This window comes from Macaca nemestrina, chromosome 9, assembly GCF_043159975.1.
Source record: "Macaca nemestrina isolate mMacNem1 chromosome 9, mMacNem.hap1, whole genome shotgun sequence".
NCBI lineage: Eukaryota > Metazoa > Chordata > Mammalia > Primates > Cercopithecidae > Macaca > Macaca nemestrina.
This window is the reverse complement of record NC_092133.1, coordinates 6,952,860-6,977,046: the sequence shown is the minus strand read 5'-3', so window position 1 is coordinate 6,977,046 and position 24,187 is coordinate 6,952,860. Positions and strand designations below refer to the sequence as shown.

Below are 24,187 nucleotides of genomic sequence, written 5' to 3'. Positions count from 1 at the left end.
CACCCTGTTCAAATTGTTGCAAAGTTCAGCTTGAGAATTCCTTCTCCCTGTGGAGTTTTGCTCCCTGTTCCTCTGGCCACCCTCCCGATGGATCCCTGTGGTGCCAGCAGGAATGACCTGCTTGGGGACCCAGCGAGCTCCCAGGGCCTTTCTGCTGCTTCCTCTACCCCTGTATTTCGCTCGGCTCTCTAAACTGACTCAGCTCCAGGTAAGTAGGAAACTTCTCCTGCAGACAGACCTCCAGCTTCCCAGCAGGGGTGCGTTCAGAAGAGGAGGGTCTCCCTTTCCCATTTCCGCAGTTGAGGTACTCACAGTATTTGGGGTGTCTCCCAGGTCCTACAGGGGCGGTCCGCTTCCTCCATAGGGTCTGCGGGTCCTCTCAGGATTGCTGATTTCTTCTTGTAGTCGATCTGGAGCTAAAATTCACGATGCGAGCCTCCACACGCTGCTCTGTCCAGAGCTGCAATCTAGTCCTGCCTCCCGTCCACCTTGATGATCCCTGTTTTCTTTTTCTTTTTTCTTTTTTTTTTTTGAGACAGAGTCTCACTCTGTCACCCAGCCTGGAGGGCAATGGTGTGATCTCCGCTCACTGCAACCTCCACCTCCTGGGTTCAAAAGATTCTCCTGCCTCAGCCTTCTGAGTAGCTGGGATTACAGGTGCGTACCACCACGCCCAGCTAATTCATATATTTTTGGTAGAGATGGAGTTTCACCATGTTGGCCAGGCTGGTCTCAAACTTCTGACCTTGTGATCTACCCATCTCAGCCTCCAAAGTGCTGGGATTACAAGCGTGAGCCACCGCACCCGGCCGATGGTTCCTGTTTTATATTCTTTAAGCAACTTGATGAGACTATGGAAGATAATGAGCACTTTAAAATCACAGGCGTGTATGATAAAGTCATGCCTCTAAAGATGAGGTCTAAAAGTCTGAAGAATATGGTATGAACCATGATGTATGTTCCTTATTTTTCCTTTCCCAGTTTTCCCACCGCTTTCCGTATCTCATTCTAAAATTAACAGGCCTCAATAGCTCTTTTTAGAAGTCTCTCATAAATTACTTTTCGGAGGATTTCATATTTTAGACAACCCTACCTGCTCAAGTTAATCCAGAGCATTTCAAAGCATGAAGATCATCAACTCTGTGCCCACCAATTTTAAGTTGCAAATAGCAACTGTTCTATAGGAGTCATCTATTTGAACACTGAACTCACGTGTATAAAATTTATCGTTAGTGCCACTAAAACATATGATGGTTTGTATCTTAATTGGGGTGGTAGCTAAACCAATCTATACACTAACAAATTGTATAGAGGCCAGGTACGGTGGCTTACACCTGCAATCCCTGCACTTTAGGAGGCTGAGGTAGGTGGGTCACTTGAGCTCAGGGATTCAAGACCAGCCTGGGCAACTTGGTGAAACCCTGTCTCTACCAAAAATACAGAAACTTAGCTGGGTGTGGTGGCATGTGTCTGTGGTCCCAGCTACTTGGGAGGCTGAGGTGGGAGGATTGCTTGAGCCCAGGAGGCAGAGGTTGCACTGAGCTGAGATCGTACCATTGCACTCCAGCCTGAGCAACAGAGCAAGACGCTGCCTCAAACAAAACAAAACAAAATAAAGCACAGAAACATACACACAAATATATACAACTGGTGAAATATGAATAATAATTATAATATTATTCTAATAATAGTACCGATAATTGTTAATATTGGTATGATCTGAATTATACCAATGTTAACTGCCTGGTTGTAATATTGTATTTGAGTTTTCATTAGTGGAAATTGAGTGAAGTGTACATGAAAATTCCCCGTTCATTTTTTTGCAATTAACTGTGAAACTATAATTACTTCAAAATAAAAAGTTAAAGCAATAACATACCATTGGGTTTGCTCTAACACACAGTTACTGATAGGCATAATAACTATTCTATGCTGAGGTAATAAGAATTATTAACAGTTAGCTGTGAACATGAATTCTAATTTTTATTACTTTTCATACTCAAATACAATGCTTTCCTCCAGCATCTTTCATATTTCCTCAATTTTAAGTTCCAGTATTTTTATAGTTTAACTCCCTTGAAATCAGGATGAGTCTGATAATGGACAGCATGTCATAGTTTAATTAGCAGCATTCTTCATTCTTTCTGGCACAGGCAAAGATTCTCTCCTTGATGAAACCCTAGCCAGGTTCCTCTGAACACTCTTTTCAACAAGGCCTCAACCTGAGCCCATGAAGACCAGAAAACACTAACATAGTTTCCAACAACTCAAGCTTACATCCCTAAAACGACCCTATCCCCGCTTAAAGTGCCTACCCGAGAAAACTCAAAGCTGCCCCCCAGATTTTCTGCTTGTTCCGGCCATCAGCTGAGGATAGGGCCTCTATCTCCCAGTCTCCATGGTAGGATCACATTGTCACATCCATAATTGCCCACCAGCAGACACAGCTGGCCTGGTTGCATTTACACCAACTGAACCTTTGTACTTCCACTTCCTTGACTCCACTGAGCCCCCACTCACCTGTTCCCCACTCCCTCATTCTCCCTTTAAAACACCCAGTCACCTCTGTACAAATCCAAGTTGATTTCAGTTCACACTAGACTCACTTTCCTATTGTCATGGTTATTACTGATTAAAACCTGTCTTTACCACTTTAACTGGGGTCCAGTTTTGTTTGTATTTGGCAGTACATAAAATAGTGATGTATCTTCAACTGATGGCATTCTGGAGTCCATGGCATGTAATGAATGTGATGGTCATTAGTGCCATTTACCCAACATTGGGTAAATATCTAGCCCTTCTCCTGGATACGTGGTGCAATTGCCCTTGACTGCCTTACGAAAACTCTGTGTGGCTATGAGATTGACTTCGGGCAGCAAAAAGTGGGCAGAAATGATGCCCCTTCCAGAAGAATTCTTTCAATACCTGTGAGCCACATGTCCTTCAGTTACCATCATGGCCAGCACTGTCACCATTGGTAGGGGCTTGGTCAGCCCATATTCCAGAGGAAAGGAAGTAAGGACAAGAGCCCCAGGTGCCCAAAAGGAACAGGAAACATGAGCAAGAAACCAAATCTTATTACCCTGAGGCACTGAGAAGGGAATGTTGTTACTGCAGGATAGCTTAGCCCATCCTAACTAACAAAGTGATGGTCAGTGTGGGCCGTTTCCCCTTTCACAGTTGATTCTCATACCCTAGGTGGTTATGGTTTATAAAGTCACCACAAACACTGAATTAGCAAATTAAAATACTGAATCATCACCCACAGGGGCAATACTGGGTTAGGTAGCTGCAAGCCTGGAGTCACAATATGTTCATCAACCGACCAATATATAACCTTGTTTTGGCTGGTGTGGTGGCTCATGCCTGTAATCCCAGCACTTTGAGAGGTTGAGGCGGGCAGATCACCTGAGGTCAGGAGTTCAAGACCAGTTTGGCCAACATGGTGAAACCCCATCTGTACTAAAAATACAAAAATTCCCAGGAGTGGTGGCAGGCGCCTGTAATCCCAGCTACTCAGGAGGCTGAGGCAGGAGAATCTCTTGAACCTGGGAGACAGAGGTTGCAGAGAGCCAAGACTGCACCACTGCACTCCAGCCTGGGCAACAGACTGAGACTGTCTCAAAAATAAAAAATAAAAATAAAAATTATATAAACATATATATATAAACCTAGTTTTAAGTGCATTTCTATTTAAAGACACCTTACTTATTACATATTGTTGATTCAGTAACATTAAACTCAGCCAACTCAAGCCTGTAAAAGCTTATCTAATAACATATTCTCTCTGTGAGGCACAGCATAGCCTTCTTGCGCTTAAGAACACTCACCAGCACTGTCGGCACTCTGCTTGGGGGCCATTTTAAACAGTAAAATCACCAACAAAACACAAAGATGTGAAAAACATGGCACTAGATAAACTGTGGAAAGGTCACTTGTTTACAGATGACAGCTGAAACAAGAAGGCAGAGCGTCGCCTTGCTTGACCTCAGCTGAAAACACGCATGTCAAGTGTCTCAGATTTAAGCAACTCTGCATGAATTTGTCTGCAAGTGACCACAAAAGCACATGAGTATTGATTTTGGTGAATTTGCAAATACTGAATCTGTGGGTAATGAAGTTCAACTGTACCAGAAGTTCAGCAAGTGGGTCTTTGTAGACCCTGGACATCCTGAGACTCTTTCAGAGAGTCGGCAAGACCCAAACAATTTCATGGTACTGCCAAGATGCAATTTGACTTTCTCTGTGCTAACATTTGCACGGACGGTGCAAAACGTGGTGGGTAAAACTGCCGGTGCCTTAGTGACCACGGAAGGCCAGGGTAGCACATCCAACTGTGCTAGTCATCCTCGTGTTCTTCACCACCCTGCACTCACAGAAAGGGAAAAAAGTCAGTTTCACTCAAGAAGGTTCTTGATGAAGTAAAAATTGTGAATTTTATTTTGTCTCTACCAATGAAATCACACCTTTTAATATCCATTGTGACAAAATTGAGAACTACACGTAAAATACTTCTGCTGCCCGCCATAGTACCACAGTTGTCTTGAATAAGATATCTTGTGCAATTATTTGGGTTGCACACTGAACTAGCCATTTTTTCATAGAACACTGTTTCTGTTTGAAAGAATCTGATAAACTATGGTTCTTCAGACTTTGGTAAACAACGGGAACTTCCTCCCGAATGAATAAGGTAAGTCTGTCACTTCAAGGAAAATAACTGACATCATGTGTTGCCACTGATCAAATTCAAGCTTTCAAGTGAAAATTAGATTTTGGAAAGTTTGTATCTGCTACCATGAGCTGTACAGCCTTCTCATATTTAAATACTTGCTGATGCGATCAGAGCTGATATTAACAAAGGTAGTTGTTGATTGTGTCCAATGAAATGCATCAACATTTGGAAGAGCTGCCTAACTTAGGAAACTAGTATCTTCCAACTAGTTAGTTCATGATGTTATAAAACCATGCATTGGTAAAAGACCTATTCAAAATACAAGATAGAAAAATTGTTTTTAATATAGCCAAGAATAATAAGTTCATCAATATCATTCTATATTCCACATTGCATTTAACTTTTGGGAAACTATTACTATCAAGTTTTTATTTATTTTTTTATTTTTTTACTATACTTTAAGTTCTGGGATACGTGTGCAGAATGTGCAGGTTTGTTACATAGGTATACATGTGCCATGGTGGTTTGCTGCACCCATCAACCCATCATCTACATTAGGTATTTCTCCTAATGCTCTCTCTCCCCTAGTCCCCAACTCCCTGACAGGCTCCAGTGTGTGATGTTCCCCTCCTGTGCCCATATGTTCTCACGATTCGACTCCCACTTATAAGTGAGAACATGCAGTGTTTGGTTTTCTGTTCCTGTGTTAGTTTGCTGAAAATGATGGTTTCCAGCTTCATCCATGTCCCTGCAAAGGACATGAACTCATTCTTTTTTATGGCTGCATAGTATTCCATGGTATATATGTGCCACATTTTCTTTATCCAGTCTATCATTGATGGGCATTTGGGTTGGTTCCAAGTCTTTGCTATTGTGAACAGTGCTGCAATAAACATACATGTGCATGTGTCTTTATAGTAGAATGATATATAATCCTTTGGGTATATACCCAGTAATGGGATTGCTCGGTCAAATGGTATTTCTAGTTCTAGATCCTTGAGGAATTGCCACACTGTCTTCCACAGTGGTTTAACTAATTTACATTCCCACCAAATGTGTAAAAGCATTCTATTTCTGCACAACCTCTCCAGCATCTGTTCTTTCCTGACTTTTTAATGATTGCCATTCTAACTTGTGTGAGATGGTATCTCACTGTGGTTTTGATTTGCATTCCTCTAATGACCAGTGATGATGAGCATTTTTTCATATGTTTTTTGGCCACATAAATGTCTTCTTTTAAAAAGTGTCTGTTCATATCCTTTGCCCACTTTTTGATGGAATTGTTTTTTTCTTGTAAATTTTTTTAAGTTCCTTGTAGATTCTGGATATTAGCCCTTTGTCAGACGGATACATTGCAAAAAGTTTCTCCCTTTCTGTAGGTTGCCTGTTCACTCTGATGATAGTTTCTTTTGCTGTGCAGAAGCCCTTCAGTTTAATTAGATCCCATTTGTCAATTTTGGCTTTTGTTGCAATTGCTTTTGGTGGTTTAGTCACGAAGTCTTTGCCCATGCCTATGTCCTGAATGGTATTGCCTAGGTTTTCTTCTAGGGCTTTTATGGTTTTAGGTCTTACATTTAAATCTTTATCCATCTTAATTTTTGTATAAGATGTAAGGAAGGGGTCCAATTTTCTGCATATGGCTAGCCAGTTTTCCCCAACACCATTTATTAAATTGGGAATCCTTTCCCCATTGTTTGTTTTTGTCAGGTTTGTCAAAGATCAGATGGTTGTAAATGTGTGGTATTATTTCTGAGGCCTCTGTTCTGTTCCATTGGTCTATCTATCTGTTTTGGTTACTGTGGCCTTGTAGTACAGTTTGAAGTTAGATAGCGTGATGCCTCCAGCTTTGTTCTTTTTGCTTAGGATTGTCTTGACCATACGGGCTCTTTTTTGGTTCCATATGAAATTTAAAGTGGTTTTCTCTAATTCTGTGAAGAAAGTCAATGATATCTTGATGGGAATAACATCAAATCTATAAGTTATTTTGAGGAGTATGGCCATTTTCACGATATTTATTCTTCCTATCCATGAGCATGGAATGTTTTTCCATTTGTGTCCTCTCTTACTTCCTTGAGCAGTGGTTTGTAGTTCTCCTTGAAGAGGTCCTTCACATCCCTTGTAAGTTGTATTCCTAGGTATTTTATTCTCTTTGTAGCAATTGTGAATGGGAGTTCACTCATGATTTGGCTCTCTGTTGGTCTATTATTGGTGTATAGGAATGCTTATGAGTTTTGAATACTGATTTGGTATCCTGAGACTTTGCTGAAGTTGCTTATCAGTTTAAAGAGTTTTGGGGCTGAGACAATGAGGTTTTCTAAATATACAATCATATCATCTGCAAACAGAGATAATTTGACTTCCTCTCTTCCTATTTGAATACCCTTTATTTCTTTCTCTTGCCTGATTGCCCTGGCTAGAACTTCCAATACTATACTGAATAGGAGTGGTGAGACAGGGCATCCTTGTCTTGTGCAGCTTTTCAATAAGAATGCTTCCAGCATTTGCCCATTCAGTATGATTTGGCTGTGGGTTTGTCATAAATAGCTCTTATTATTTTGAGATACACTCCATCAATACCTAGTTTATTGAGTGCTTTTAGCATGAAAGAGTGTTGAATTTTATTGAAGGCCTTTTCTGCATCTATTGAGATAATCCTGTGGTTTTTGTCATTGGTTCTGTTTATGTGATGGATTACATTTATTGATTTGCGTACGTTGACAAGCCTTGCATCTCATGGATGAAGCCGACTTGATTGTGGTGGATAAGCTTTTTAATGTGCTCTTGGATTCGGTTTGCCAGTATTTTATTGAGAATTTTTGCATCAATGTTCATCAGGGATATTGGTCTGAAATTTTCTTTTTTAGTTGTGTCTCTGCTGGGTTTTTGTGTCAGGATGATGCTGGCCTCATAAAATGAGTTAAGGGAGAGTCTCTCTTTTTCTGTTGTTTGGAATAGTTTTAGAAGGAATGGTACCAGCTCCTCTTTGTACCTCTGGTAGAATTCAGCTGTGAATCTGTCTGGTCCTGGGCTTTTCTTGGTTGGTAGGCTAATAATTACTGCCTCAATTTCAGAACTTGTTATTGGTCCATTCAGGGAATCGACTTCTTCCTGGTTTAGTCTTGGGAGGTTGTATGTGTCCAGGAATTTATCCATTTCTTCTAGATTTTCTAGTTTAGTTGTATAGAGGTGTTTATAGTATTCTCTGATGGTAGTTTGTATTTCTGTGGGATCAGTGGTGATATCCCCTTTATCATTTTTTATTGTGTCTATTTGATTCTTCTCTCTTTTCTTCTTTATTAGTCTGGCTAGTGGTCTATTAGTGGTCTATCTATTTTGTTAATCTTTTAAAAAAAACCAGCTCCTGGATTCATTGATTTTTTTGGAGGGTTTTTCGTGTCTCTATCTCCTTCAGTTCTGCTCTGACCTTAGTTATTCATTGTCTTCTGCTAGCTTTTGAATTTGTTTGCTCTTGCTCCTCTAGTTCTTTTAATTGTGATGTTAAGGTGTTGATTTTAGATCTTTCCCGCTTTCTCATGTGGGCATTTAGTGCTATCAATATCCCTCTAAACACTGCTTTAGCTATGTCCCAGCGATTCTGGTACATTGTGTCTTTGTTCTCATTGGTTTCAAATAACTTATTTATTTTTGTCTTAATATCATTATTTACCCAGTAGTCATTCAGGAGCAGGTTGTTCAGTTTCCATGTAGTTGTGTGGTTTTGAGTGAGTTTCTTAATCCTGAGTTCTAATTTGATTGCACTGTGGTCTGAGAGACTATTTGTTATAATTTCCATTCTTTTGCATTTGCTGAGGAGTGTTTTACTTCCAATTATGTGGTCAATTTTAGAATAAGTACTATGTGGTGCTGAGAAGAATGTATATTCTGTTGATTTAGGATCGAGAGTTCTGTAGATGTCTATTAGGTCTGCTTGGTCCAGAACTGAGTTCAAGTCCTGAATATCCTTGTTAATTTTCTCTCTCGTTAATCTGTCTAATATTGACAATGGGGTGTTAAAGTCTCCCACTATTATTGTGTGGGAGTCTAAGTCCCTTTTTAGTCTCTAAGAACTTGCTTTATGGATCTGCGTGCTCCTGTATTGGGTGCATGTATATTTAGGAGAGTTAGCTCTTCTTGTTGCATTATCCCTTACCATTATGTAATGCCCGTCTTTGTCTTTTTTCATCTTTGTTGGTTTAAAGTCTGTTTTATCAGAGACTAGGATTGCAACCCCGCTTTTTTTTTTTTTTTTTTTTTTTTTCGCTTTCCATTTGCTTGGTAAATTTCCCTCCATCTCTTTATTTTGAGCCTATGTGTGTCTTTACACATGAGATGGGTCTCCTGAATACAGCACACTGATGGGTCTTGACTCTATCCAATTTGCCAGTCTGTGTCTTTTAATTGGATCATTTAGCCTGTTTACATTTTAGGTTAATATTGTTATGTATGAATTTGATCCTGTCATTATGATGCTAGCTGGTTATTTTGCCCATTAGTTGATGCAGTTTCCTCATAGTGTTGGTGGTCTTTACATTTTGGTATGTTTTTGCAGTGGCTGGTACTGGTTTTTCCTTTCCATATTTAGTGCTTACTTCAGGAGCTCTTGTAAGGCAGGCCTTATGGTGACAGCATCCCTCAGCATTTGCTTGTCTGTAAAGGATTTTATTTCTCCTTCATTTATGAAGCTTAGTTTGGCTGGATATGAAATTCTGGGTTGAAAATTCTTTTATTTAAGAATGTTGAATATTGGTCCCCACTCTCTTCTGGCTTGTACAATTTCTGTAGAGAGATCCACTGTTATTCTTTGGGATCTTCCCTTTGTGGGTAACCCAACCTTTCTCTCTGGTTGCCCTTAACATTTTTTCCTGCATTTCAACCTTGGTGAATCTGACAATTGTGTCTTGGGGCTGCTCTTCTTGAGGACTATCTTTGTGGTGTTCTCTGTATTTCCTGAATTTGAATGTTGGCCTGTCTTGCTAGGTTGGAGAAGTTCTCCTGGCTAATATCCTGAAGTGTATTTTCCAACTTGGTTCCATTCTCCCCGTCACTTTCAGGTACACCAATCAAACATAGATTTGGCCTTTTCCCATAGTCCCATATTTCTTGGAGGCTTTGTTCATTCCTTTTCCTCTAATCTTGTCTTCATGCTTTATTTCATTAGGTTGATCTTCAGTCTCTGATATCCTTTCTTCCACTTAATCTATTCAGCTATTGATACTTGCATATGCTTCATGAAGTTCTCGTGCTGTGTTTTTCAGCTCCATGAGGTCATTTATGTTCTTCTCTAAACTGGTTATTCTAGTTAGCAGTTTCGGTAACCTTTTATCAAGGTTCTTAGCTTCCTAGAATTGGGTTAGAACATGCTTCTTTAGCTCGGAGGAATTTGTTATTACCCACCTTCTGAAGCCTACTTCTGTCAATTTGTCAAACTCATTCTCTGTCCAGTTTTGTTCCCTTACTGACGAGGAGTTGTGATCCTTTGAAGGAGAAGAGGCCTTCTGATTTTTGAAATTTTCGGCCTTTTTGCACTGGTTTTTCCTCATCTTCGTGGATTTATCTACCTTTGATCTTTGATGTTGGTGACCTTTGAATGGGGTTTTTGTGTGGTCGTCCTTTGTGTTGATGTTGATGTTATTGCTTTCTGTTTGTTAGTTTTCCCTCTAACAGTCAGGCACCTCTTCTGCAGCTCTGCTGGAGTTTGCTGGAGGTCCACTCCAGACCTTGTTTGCCTGGGTATCACCAGCAGAGGCTGCAGAACAGCAAAGATTGCTGCCTGCTTCTTCCTCTGGAAGCTTCATCCCAGAGGGGCACCTTCCAGATGCCACCTGCAGCTCTCCTGTATGAGGTGTCTGTCCACCCCTGCTGGGAGGTATCTCTCCATCAGAAGGCATGGGGGTCAGGCATCCACTTAAGAAGGCAGCCTGTCCCTTAGCAGAGCTTGAGCACTGTGCTGGGATATCTTCTACTCTTTTCAGAGCCAGCAGGCAGGAACATTTAAGTCTGCTGAAGCTGTGCCCACAGCCACCCCTTCCCCCAGGTGCTCTGTCCCAGGGAGTTGGGAGTTTTATCTATAAGCTCCTGACTGGGGCTGCTGCCTTTCTTTCAGAGATGCCCTGCCCAGGGAGGAGGAATGTAGAGAGGCAGTCTAGCTACAGCAGCTTTGCTGAGCTGTGGTGGGCTCCACCCAGTCTGAATTTCCTGGCAGCTTTGCTTACACTGTGAGGGGAAAACCGCCTACTCAAGCCTCAGTAATGGTGGACACCCCTCCCCCCATCAGGCTTGAGCATCCCAGGTTGACTTCTGACTGCTGTGCTGGCATCAAGAGTTTCAAGCCAGTGGATCTGAGCTTGCTGGGCATTGTATGGGTGGGATACACTGAGCAAGACCACTCAGCTCCCTGGCTTCAGCCCCCTTTCCAGGGAAGTGAATGGTTCTATCTCGCTGGCATTCCAGGTGCCACTGGGGTACAAAAAAAAAACTCCTGCAGTCAGCTCCATGTCTGCCCAAATGGCCACCCAGTTTTGTGCTTGAAACCCAGGGCCCTGGTGGTGTAGGCACCCAAGGGAATCTCCTGGTCTGTGGGTTGCGAAGACTGTGGGAAAAGCGTAATATCTGGGCCAGATAGCACCATCCCTCAAGGCACAGTACCTCATGGTTTCCCTTGGCTAGAGGAGAGGGTTCCGTGACCCCTTGCACTTTCAGGTAAGGCGACACCCCACCCTGGTTCTGCTTGCCCTCCATGGGCTACACCCACTGTCAATCAATCCCAGTGAGATGAACCAGGTACCTCAGTGCAGAAATCACCTGCCTTGTGTATTGGTCTCACTGGGAGCTGAAGACTGGAGCTGTTCCTATTCAGCCATTTTGCCCAGGTATCTACTGTCCAGTTTTAATATAGTATAAAAGGAGAATATTCATGCTTATCCGAAGAGGCTATTAGAATAGAAGTCCTTTTTCCAAGTACACACCTCTGTAGACCAGATTTTCCTCATATAGTTCAACCAAATATATCACAACATATTACCTGAAGAAGAAGCTATGAAAATGTAGCTATCTTCTATTAAGCCAGACATTAAAGAGATTTGCAAGCTGGGTGCAGTAGCTCATGACTGTAATCCCAGAACTTTGGGAGGCTGAAGTGGGAGGATCGCTTGAGCCCAGGAGTTCAAGACCAGCCTGGGCTACAAAGCAAGACCCCATCTCACCATCGCTAAATAAAAAGAGAGAGAGAGAGAGAGATTTGCAAAAAGGTAAAACAGTGCCACTCTTCTCACTTTCTCTTTCTTGGAAAATACAGTTATATTTGATGAAGATGTCATTTTTGTGAACTTGCAATGGCTTTGTTATTGTCATTTTTAAATTAATTAATAAACATTTTTAACATCTCAGTTGTAAGTGTTAATGTGGTACATCTCAATAGATGTAACCACCTTAACAAAGGTTTTTTGGGTTCTCAGTAACTTTTATGAGTATTTTAGAACTGCTGCCCATGCCATATCCTTCTTAGTCAATACCATCATCACTCCATATACACACTGAGCTTTACATTGGCTGCAAGAAGAAGGTTCCAGTTCTCACCTCCCAACAGACAAAGGAGAGCAGAGAGAAACTAGGTGCTTGCAGAACTGAAGGCCCTGGAGACAAATTCTCAGCCTTGAGGCTTTCATAGCAGATGGGCTTTGCTTATCTAAATCAGCACAGAACACTAGAAGCCATGTACCAAACTACTTTATCTACACCATGGAGAGAACCTTGGTCTTCACAGATAAAAAGTCTCTGAAAAGCCATTGACAGCAGTCCTTCAGGGCCAATGAAAAGAGGATTTCCATGCCATGTCCTCACCCTAAGCTATCTCATCACCCTACAAACTTCCAACTTCCATCTTTAGAAGGATTTCTCAACATTGTACTGTCAGGCTGTTAAATCTCTTTCTGTTACCCCAGTAGAAATGCAAGACCAGGCCAGGCATGGTGGTTCACACCTGTAATCCCAGCATTTTGGAAGGCCAAGGTGGGTGGATCATCTGAGGTCAGGATTTCGAGACCAGCCTGACGAAAATGGTGAAACCCTGACTTTACTAAAAATACAAAAATTAGCCAGACATGGTGGTGCACACCAGTAATCCCAGCTACTTGGGAGGCTGAGGCAAAGAGAATCGCTTGAACTCGGGAGACAGAGGTTGCAGTGAGCCAAGATTGCACCACTGCACTCCAGCCTGGGAGACAAAGTCAGATTCTGTCTCAACTAACTAACTAACTAAATAAATAAATAATAAAATTAAATAAAAACAAAACAATACCAATACCCCAAACCTGAAAATCTATTTTGGTTGTTAATGAAGTCTCCCCAGCCTATACCAAAAAGGGAATGGCATTGCCTGGCACTCCACAAGATGAGCAAACTCTTTCAAATCCCACTCCTCGAGGCAGCCACACCCTCCAGAGTCTCTTGCCTTTTTTCTCAGGTTTTTCCTGCACATCTCTTCTTCCTCCCTCATAAAAATCCTCCTAGCTCCTCTTGGCTTTAAGGCTCTAACTTTTCTCTGTAAGTATCTCTCCCATTTTCCTACATAATTCAGTCTAGTTTTCTTCCCTTCTCTTCTTCACTTATTACATAGATCAATAGAACAAATCAATAGAACAGATTAACACAACACAAACACAACACAAAAGTATCAGACTCCCCCTTCGAAGGAGAATGAGATAGGCTGAGAATACTAATATGCAAATCTTTTTGGACAAATCACTTTCTTTTCTAACAGACAAATGGCATGTAGCTCCAAAGTCTTTTATATTTTTAAAATGGTTACCCGTGAAAGGTGTTTCTAAATCTGGAGTTCTTAAATGAAAATCAGTGCCGTAACAGCTTTTATTGAGGGCTCTGCTTCGGCATTTTTCTTGACAGTATTGCTTCTCTGCTACTTCCTGTGCAAATAAACACGTGGAATTTTCAGGGACAGTGCTTTGTCATGAATGCATTGTTAGTGTTGTCTTAAGTTGTCGTGGTTTGGGCTTGCTGCTATTATTCCATTTTAATTAGAAATCTTTATTAGTTTGACTCATCATTATCACTTAAATTTCTTGTGAGCTATTTGGTTTGTTATATAATGAGATGCCTATTAGCATCCATAGCATTTTTGGACCATAATTTTTCAGTGCTCAGATTTAGGACAATGTGTAATGGTACAAACATGAACCCTTCAGACTCCTATTGCTAAGATTTGTGAGATGTTATTATAGATAATTATATAATGATAAGTATGCCATTTCTATTATTTTGTTGTTATAATAATCCCCTTGGAATGTCTTTGGACAGTGAAATTTTCTGGATGTTAGAAATGTTTCTTCAGCCGAGAAGTTGGAACAGGGTAGTTAGGAGTCACAGCATTTGTGTCCCAAATAACTAATGTCAAAAATGTTTAAGATGCAATGATTTGTAGCATATGCTATTAATTGCTAAATCAAAATCTCTAGTCTGAATTTTCCTAAACCCTGGTCTCATATATTCAGCCATGTTCCAAAAGCAAACCCATCATTTCCCCAATCAAAACCATCTTCCCTCTCCCCACATCAAACTGATCCTGTATAGCTATTCCAGTCTCAAGAGACAGTATGTACAAGTCACCCAGTTACAGACCTGGCTGCTTCCTCTTCCCCCGTCTAAGTCCCATGAATTCTGTCTCCTAGATATTTCTTAAACCCATCCTTTTCTCCCCACCCCATCCTTTTCACAGGGTCATCATGGGCCACTTCATCCTAGCTCCTGTCCAACAGCTTCTCAGTCTCTATGCCCAGTGTATCTGCTTCCTAGGGCTGCCATAACCAAGTACTGGATGGCTTACACAACAGAAATTTACACAGCTCTGGATGCTCGAAGTCTGAAATCAAGTTGTTGGCAGGGCCATGCTCTCTCTAAAGTTTCTTGGGGAGAAACTGTTTCATGCCTCTCTCTTAGCTTCTGGTGTTGCCAGCAGTCCTTGGTATTCTTGGCTTGTAGATGCATCACTCCAGTCTCTGCTTCTGTCATCCCACAGCTTTCTCCCTACGTGTCTCTGTGTCTCCTACTCTTATAAGGATATCAGTCATAGTGGATTAAGGGCCCACCCCATTCCAGTATGACTCTATCTGAACTAATTACATTTACAAGAATCTTACTTCCAAAGAAGTTTGTATTCTGAGGTTCTGAGAAGAGCATGAACCTTTCTGCTGTGGTTCAAATGTGTCCCCCAAAGTACATGTGTTGGAAACTTAATCCCCAGTGCAACAGTGTTGGGAGACGAGGCCTAATAAAAGGTGATTAGGTCATGAAGGCTTAGCCCTCACAAACAGGATTAAAGTCATTATCTCTAGAGTAGGTTAGTTACCACAAGAATGGGTTGGGTATAAAAGTGAGTTCAGCCCCCTTTAGCTTCTGGCTCCCTCACACATTCTCTTGCCCTCTCACCTTCTGCTATGGACTGACACAGCACAAAGACCCTCACCAGATGCCAGTCCCTGGATCTTGGACTTCCCAACCTCCAGAATTATAAGAAATAAATATCTGTATGTATAAATTACCAGGTCTGTAGTTATTTTGTGACAGCAGCAAAAAATGGACTAAGACACTCTCCAACCTGGTGCATCCATGACTGCAACTTCCTCTGACCAAAGGATAGGGGTGTCCTTGCCATTCCTACTCTGGTTTGAGATCCAATCTTCAACAAGTAATAAATTCCTATATGCAATTGGGTCTGTTTCCAGGTTTTTCTACTCTGTTCCATCGGTCAGTCTATCTATGCATGTACCAATTCCACACCATTTTAGCTGAAGAGGCTTTATGATATGTTGTAATGTTTCACTTTTAGAGGCTTTATTGTACCTTTAGCCTCTGCTCCCCACCCCTGCTGCTTATCTTCTTTCAGGTTCTCCTAGTGAATCTTCTGCATTTGTTCTTCTAAATAATTTTTATAAGGTACTTGCCAAACTCCAATTAAAACAATAGCTAATGCTAATTTCTCTGGTTTATTGTGGTCAGAGAATGCTAGATGTATTATTTCTGTTTCTTTACATTCATTGAAACCTTTTTATGGAATGATTTGATCCACTTTTTAAATGTCCTATGTATTTTAAAATAAAGTATCTTCTCTTATGTTGTGTGTGTGTGTATATATATATATATATGATTTATCTTACACATGCTCATTTGTATATAATTTACCTTACACATGCTAATTAGATCTTCCATATTCTTACCAATTTTTTTGTCCATATGGTATTCCTGCTGTTGAGAGAGATGGATTCTAATATTAATGTATTTAACAACTTCTCCTCGATTTTCTCATTGATTCTGCTTTATCAATAAAGCAGAGGTTTTTACTGGATACCTAAATATTAATAATTGTGGTATCTTCATTGTGAAGATTATAAACTATGTTTGTCTCTTGAAACGCTTTCTGATCTGAGTTCTACCTCACCAGACACCAATCTTTCCCCCTTAAATGTTTATCCTTCTTTTTATTTTATTTATGTACTATTTTACATAGTATAAGTTTGTCTATTCCTTAATTGTTAATGTATCTGAATCTCTTCATTTTAGGAGTGTCTTCAATGTAGAGCATTGTGCTGAATTTTTGTTTGGCAGCCAAAACTGTTAATCTTTTTCTTTTAATAGGGTAAGGCTTTCTCCTCCTTCTCCTCCTCCTCCTACTTGTTCTTCCCCTTTCTTTCTCTCTCTCTCTCACAGACACACACACACACACATACACACACACACTTTCTTTTTCTTCTTTCTTGATGGGAATTCACCACGTGGCCCAGGCTAGTCTTTAACTCCTGGCCTCAAGTGATCCTCCCGCCTCAGACTATCAAAGTGCTGGGATTACAGGCATGAGCCACCACACCTGGTATATTTGCTATTATTACCAGTATATTTTGTCTCACTTCTGTTATATTATATGCTTGTGAGTATATACACAGATACACCTTGACTTACGATGGAGTTATGTCCAGATAAACCTATAATGTCAAAAATATTATAAGTTGAACATGCATTTAATACCAAAGAATACCCACAGAAAAGTCAAAAAATTGTAAGCCGAACCATTATAAATTGGGGGACATCTATAAATATGTATATATGGGCTGGGCACAGTGGGTCATGCCTGTAATCCCAGCACTTTGGGAAGCTGAGGTGGGTGGATCACTTGAGGTCAAGAGTTAGAAACCAGCCTGGCCAACATGGTGAAACCTCATCTCTATTAAAAATACAAAAATTAGCTGGGCATGGGGGCACATGCCTGTAATCCCAGCTGCTCAGGAGGCTGAGGCAGGAGGACCACACTTAAACCTGGGAGGTGGAGGTTGCAATGAGCCGAGGTCATGCCATTGCATGCCAGCCTCGGCAGCACAGTGAGTCTCCATCTCAAAAAAAAAAAAAAAGTGTATATGTATATGTGTGTGTGTGTGTGTGTGTATATATATGTACAGAGATATATACACACACACATATATACACCTGTGTACATATATATACACACACACATATATACACACACACACATTTGCATGTATTTTTAAATATATATAACAGTCTTCCAGTATATAGTCTTTTTTTTAAAGACAGGGTCTTGCCATGTTGCCCAGTCTGGTCTCAAACTCCTGAGCTCAAATGATCCTCCTGCCTCAGGCTTCCAAACTTCTGGGATTAGAGGCGTGAGCCACCATATCCAGCCCTCAGTGTATAGTCTTTTTTATTTTTTATCTTTCTACTCTTTATTTTTAATCTTTTGGGATTTAGGAAGGCTGTATTTTTATAAAAAGTAGTTACCTTTATGCTAGTGCCATTTTATAATACTTTGGTCTCTCCTCTTGTGACTTTTATTTATTGATCACCTACCGTTTAAAAAATATTAAAATTAGCTAGTAGTCTCTTCTTTGCACTCTCATTCTTCTCCCTAGCTTCTAATATGAAATATCATTTTGCTCCCAGTTAATACCAATTAGTCAATCAATGAGCTTATCCTTTTCTTCATAAATGGTTTCCATTTTTGATAGCTTAGCTGTATAGCATCAATATGGTGAGAGTCCTGTGCTATATTTCTCCTTAAAACCATCAGTTATATATTTAAGCTCACCAGCAGTCCTTTTGCCAATGTCCCTCAGTCATTTTAGTTGCCATAACTCTTTCTCCATTAGAGCAAGGCTCAAGGTAACAATAGCCCTAAGTTCTTGCATATTCATGAGAATTTGTCTGTGGCCTTTATCCTTGAAAGAGAGCTTGGCTGGATATAAAATTCTCGGTTCACAGTTTCTTTCCTTGAGTATCTTAAATATGTAATTCTGTTGTCTTTTGGTATGAATTGTTGCTGTTGAAAAGGCTGATTACAATTTGAGTGTCCCTCCCTTAAAATGACTTGACTTTTTCATATGAATGTCCAAAGACTATTTTCTTTTCCTGTCATTTTACATATTTTTATTAAAAGTCTTTAAGTTTTTTTTCTGGAATATAACCATTCTGTGTCAATGTAGACACATTGTTTACCCTTTCAATTTTCAGTGTCAAGTGATTTATTTCAGGAAAGTTTTCTTGCAAATTTTATAAAACTTGGCCATGTGGACACACTGCAGGGGTCCCTCCTAAGATCTTGGAAGGAGACAGTACAAGTGTTGGTCCCTGATGCTGAGGCTTTGTAATAAACCCACCTCGGTGAGGCCATCACGGTTAATAATTCTAATTTCTATACTTCAGTGAGCTACTATTTTATTGAACAGTCCTTTCCTGGGGAACTCCTCTAAATCCTCTGGGTCCTAAATTGTACCAAGAGGCAATTATGGCCAAGGGCTATCTCTTACTAAGCTGAAAACATTTTAAACAGTAGGAGCATAATATACTCCAGGAATGGTTGATTTCCCACACCTCTGATGGCCATGCTGTCTCAGGGCTCTGTGTCTTTGGGCATCTTTAAACAGTGGCTCCAAGTCGGTGGATGTTTATTGAGAGGTCAATGTATGCCCAGCACTGTGCTAGTCACATATGAAAATTAGTTAATGGGAATAAAGGATATAGAACAATGTCTAGCACAGAGTAAATCATTGCTATTATTATTACGCTGAACAGACATAAAGGCTGACCCCAAGATATTGAGTGTCCTGAGTGACCAATATTGGTATTCATGACCTTTCCAATCTGACCCCCAGACCCTCTGCCTGCTGTGGACATTCAGACTTCTTTTCCATTATTTCCTGTAGTCTATCCTACTTTTTTTGCAACCACATCCTTATTTCTTGCTGGAAAACCACCTCCACCAAACTCTCATTCCTTGTTATTGGAAGAGACCTGGCCTCACCCCAGCTCCAAGGGAAGCACATGAGCTAGATCTCAGCCAATCAACAAAGATCACATTGTTTTGGGCACAGTAATTGATCGAAGCATGAACACATGACCAATCAGAAGCAACAAGATGTCACAAGATGTCTTTTAGCTATCCAGGGAAAAATATACTATTTTCTCCTGAGAGAATGCAGGGTCTGACTTGCACACGTATGTTTATAGCAGCACAATTAACAATTGCAAAGATGTAGTACCATTGACTAAGTGCCCATTGACTGAGTGGATAAATAAAATGTAGTGCATATACACCATGGAATACTACTCAGCCATTACAAGGAATGAAATGATGTCTTTCTCAGCAACCTGGATTGGAGCTGGAAGCCATTATTCTAAGTGAAATAACACAGAAATGGAAAACCAAAAACCATATGTTCTCACTCATAAGTGGGAGCTAAGCTGTGAGTAAGCAAAGGCATACAGAGTGGACTTAGATACTCAGAAGACAGAGAGTAGGAGGGGGACTAAGAATTTTAAAACTACACATTAGGTACAATGTACACTACTTGGATGACAAGCGCACTGAAATCTCAGAATTCACCACTCTATAATTCATCCATGTAACAAAAAACACTTGTACCCTAAAAGCTATTGAATTAATATTTTTTTTTAAAAAAAAGCTAATTAAAATGTTTTACCCTCAAACTCACAACCATTGAAAAAAAAAAAAAAAGGCCAGGTGCAGTGGAATGCCTGTAATCCCAGCACTTTAGGAGGCCAAGGCAGGCGGATCACTTGAGGTCAGGAGTTCAAGACCAGCCTGGCCAACACGATGAAACCCTGTCTCTACTAAAAATACAAGAATTAGCCGGGTGTGGTGGTATATGCCTGTGATCCCAGCTACTCAGGAGGCTGAGGCAGGAGAATTGCTTGAACCCAGGGGGCAGACATTTCAGTGAACGGAGATGACGCCATGCACTCCACCCTGGGCAATGGAGCAAGACTCTGTCTCAGGGGAAAAAAGAGAGAGAGAGAGAGAGAGAGAGAGAGAGAGAGAGAGAGAAACAGAGAGAATGCAAGGTCTGAAGCTGTTGCAGCCCTTCTTTGACATGAGAGAAAAGATTGTCTGGGATGAAGCCCATAACTGAAGTCAAACAATAAGATGTGGAGACACAGGGTCTGGACATTTTCTGATGAATGTCCAGATGCATACCTAAAGCTATGCCTGGTTCTCACTCATGCGAAACAATAGATTCCTTCTACCTTCAGCTGGTGGGTTTTGGGGTTTGTTGTTTACAGACAAAAGTATTAGTGGCACACAATTTGTTCTTGTTTTCCATAATTTTACTATTGAAGAACACTGAAATATCCCTCTCTAAGACACTGGGGATTTTAGCTAAAGTTAAAAGGTTAAAACACAGCCGCACACTCTGCCCCCTTCTTTGCCTTTATCAGCTCAGAAACAGAGCTCAGAGATAGTGGTGTCAGAGAGGATCCAGGAGCTGACTTCACTCTCCCCATAAATTTTCTTTCCCACATTGTCTTGCCTTTTAGAAGCCTGAAAATACTCTCTTCTTTATCTTGTCACCATGGAAGATTTGTGGCTCTTTGTTAAAATACTACTTAAGCAAGGGCCCTAAGCCACTGCCTTGAGAAAGAAATACTTTTGAAGTAAGGCCTCTCCCCCATGATGGGTAGAACATGCATTAACAAAACTTTTTCTTTTGTGCATCTGACTTTTGCTTTCAGGAAAGCATCTCAGCTAAGAACCTAAAAAGGGAAAGGAAAAAAATTATGTTTTCTCCCTACACTATCTTCTGCGTGTCTGCATCATTTTCCACTTTTCTACCTTTGTTCAACTTCATCTTTCTATCTGGGATGGCCTTTTGCTCATCCCTGCATATCTAAAATTCTCTTCATTTTTCCAGAGTTTAGGTCAAATGATGCCTTTTCTGTAAGGAATTTAGTATTCAGGGAAGATGAGGCATCAGCTCAGCAACTGACTCCCAAATAGTTCAAGAGACCAGTGTTCTGTGTGTTGCGCTTGCACCTTTCTTATAACCGTGGAACTGTTTTGAATTTTTCATAAAGATTCAAAAAGTGTAAGCTCTTTGAGAGGCTTCTCATCAATAGAGAGAACTTCACAACCATATTATTAATATAATAACACTCTTCCTGTTGGGGTCGATTTGAAATAGCCCAAAATGTGTCCCTTCTCTTAGACAAGGTAGATGGGCCCCTTGTCAAATACGCAAAGTATTCAGGATTTATCTGCATTCCTCGCGCACAGTAGGTACTCAACAGATGTTTTTTGAATGAATGAGTGAACAGGGATGGGTTCTACACACAGGCATCAATGCATTCGTTGTGTTTGGAAATCCATAAATCATTTTTCTTTCTATTTTATTGATGTAAGAAAATATTATTAGTGTCCCAGGGTCTTCTCCCTCCATTCAAATAGGAGAGTAAGAAGGAGATTTTCTATCGACTGAAATAACTTTGCTTCCTCACTCTGTAACGGGATAATTGAAGATGCATGCAAAACTAATGGATTCTTGGTGAAAGAAAGGGATGCATGAAGAGAACCTGATATCATTGCACAATGACAAGAGCAGCATTTATTTATCAGAAAAATAAATTGGATTTGCTTGGCTCCTGGCACTGCCCCATTGTGATGCTAATTACACCTTTGCAGCAACTCATCTTGTTCTCCTGGGCCTCCTGCTGCTTTATCTTCTCTCATTTGTTGGTGCTTCTTGCATCAGACGACCCCTCTGCCTGACCCTATGTACAAGTGCAACGACATATATGGGCGTAAAACCCGCCAACACCATCATGGGTATCGCACCTCAGAAAACAGAAAATTCCCACTCTTTGAGTAACCAGCAGGAGATCATACTCAGCCTGGGTGCTGCAGGGCTGACCTCAAATTCTAATTCCACTTAGAAAGCCTTGACTCTGACTACTCTCTCAAAAAGGTGCTGTCCAAGTGCCTGGTGGGGAACTCTCACCCCGTGTCTCATGTTGCTGAAAGGGAATTACATCAGGAGTTCAAAAGAGCCCATTTCTGGTCCCATAACAGTGCTTGTGTGACTTTGATTAATTGTTCAACATCCCCAGGTTTCAGGCTGCTGATCTGGGAAGTGGATACAGCATTAACAGCCCTAAGTTCTTCACAGAGTCATAGTGAGGGTCAAATGTATGTGAAAATGCCATGAAAGAAAAGCAGCTTCCAACACCCAAAAATTCTATCAATAGGTAGATGCTAGAGCAGTAGTTATAGAGGCATGAGACATCACAGCAAAGAGAAGATAGAATGGATTAAGGAACTCTGGGCCAATCTCCAGATGAAATGGAATGATAGCCCTCTGCCGAGATGAGCCTGGCCCTCCGCCATACCTGTGGTTGATAGTATCACCAGGAAGGTGTTTATTGGACAAAGCTGTATAATATAAAGTCTAATTTTGGCATACATTAATTTAACCTGCATCTCCAACAGGTAACATCTGGGGCATCTGGTGATGTTTGGGACAGCAGAGAAACGGCATCTATGGAAACTGTGTGGTGTCTTCGTTTCTCTCCCCATCTAGGAAAACATGGCCCTTGGCATCTTTTCTCACCTGCTTTTACATTCTGCTCGGTCGTGGCTCTCCCTCTCCTGTGTATTTTCTCTTTCACTACTTCCCTCTCTTCAAATCACAGACACACTTAGATACCCCCCACACAAAAAGTCAAACCTCTGCAGTGCCACCTTTGCAAGCTGAAGGAGTCTCCCCCATCCCTTAGGTGCGTGTTCCACGGTCTAAACATTCCACCTGCTCAGTCTCTGGATAGCCTCGCACCAGAACTGCTTCCTCAAGGCCCTCACTGACCTCCTCACCTCCTCGCCAGGTGGTCTTTCCCCCTCGCTGTCCTTGACCCTGCCGACCAGCCACCCCATTCCTGGAGTTTCGCTTCCCATGAAGCACCCTGTGTTCCCCTCTCTGGGCGCTCCTCCCAGCTTTCTCAACTGGACTTCTTCTCTACTTTCCCCCATGGCCTCCAAAGTGGAGATCTGTCCCTTGGCCCAGCTCTTTCCCACTCTCCATGTCTACTTTCTTTGACCTTCTCAGCCCTCCCGGGCCCCAGCTAGCACTCTCTGAAGGGGACTCCAGAGCGTGAACTCTCCTGGCTCACTGCCAGCTGTGTGGCGTCTCCCATGTGTCCCAACCTGTGTGTGCCAGACACCCCTACTCACCATCGGCCCACTGACATGCTTATGCCCCTCACACCGCCTTCTACCTCGAACTCTATATTTCTATCAAGTGGGCAAACATCCTTCCAGCCACCCAACCCTGGAGTCATCTGCAGTGCCCCTTGCATTCTCTGCCAACCCTGAGAACTATTTAATTCCTTTTGCTGCAAATCATGCTCAAGTCATTATTGCGGTTCTCTCAAACACTAACCTTCCAACTGCCTTGCCTCCCACCCCAAGTATTTCTCTTTTTTCTTATTTTTTCTTTTTTTTTGTTCTCCCCCAAGCCTCAGTCTTGCAAGACTGCAAGTGCAGCTTTCATACGAGGTGTCAGAAATTAAAGCAATTTATCACATCCTCCCAAGCGTCTATTTTTTCTAACACAACTGCCTGGTCCATCTTCCTAAATTACAACATACAGTTCCCAAATTCAAAAGCCACTGTCAGCCCCCACAGCCACTTCTCGCATTGCTTTCTGTAGAGTTCAGTCTCCTTCTCTTGGCATCTGAGCCCCTTGTAAGTCTTGTCCCAGCCATTTTTGCAGCTTTATGTCCTACTCCCCTTCACATGGACTGCATATTTCCTCATAAATGGAGTATCTGCCACTACCCAAGCACACCCAGGACTGCCCCACCTCTAGGCCTTTGCTCACACAGGTTCTTCCCAGAGTACCCTTCCTCACTTTCCATCTCTATTTGTCAAAACCATTTGAGGCCCAGCTGTAATCCACCTGTCAGGAAGCCTTCCCAGATTCCTGCTTTTCTGTCATGCTCATTAAAACCATGGGCATACATGCCTCATCTTTTCACTAAACTATAAATTCCTTTAGCAAGCAGGCCATTCCTCACTCACTGATGAATGAGTGCCACCCATCCCATGCTACCCGTGCAATAATTATTCACTATGATAAATTCATTTGCTGAAATAAATTCTCCTGGAGTCAGTTCAAAATCTCCTCTGAAATTAACCTTGATCCATTT

General features: G+C 41.3%; 1 non-coding gene across 1 annotated transcript; it reads right to left on the bottom strand.

Moving 5' to 3' along the window:
* Positions 1-23,491: 23,491 nt before the first annotated feature.
* On the bottom strand, positions 23,492-23,566 carry LOC112424908 (small nucleolar RNA SNORD60). The gene has a single exon (XR_003015868.1). It is a non-coding gene; the product is annotated as a small nucleolar RNA SNORD60 (small nucleolar RNA).
* Between the last annotated feature and the right edge of the window lie 621 nt (positions 23,567-24,187).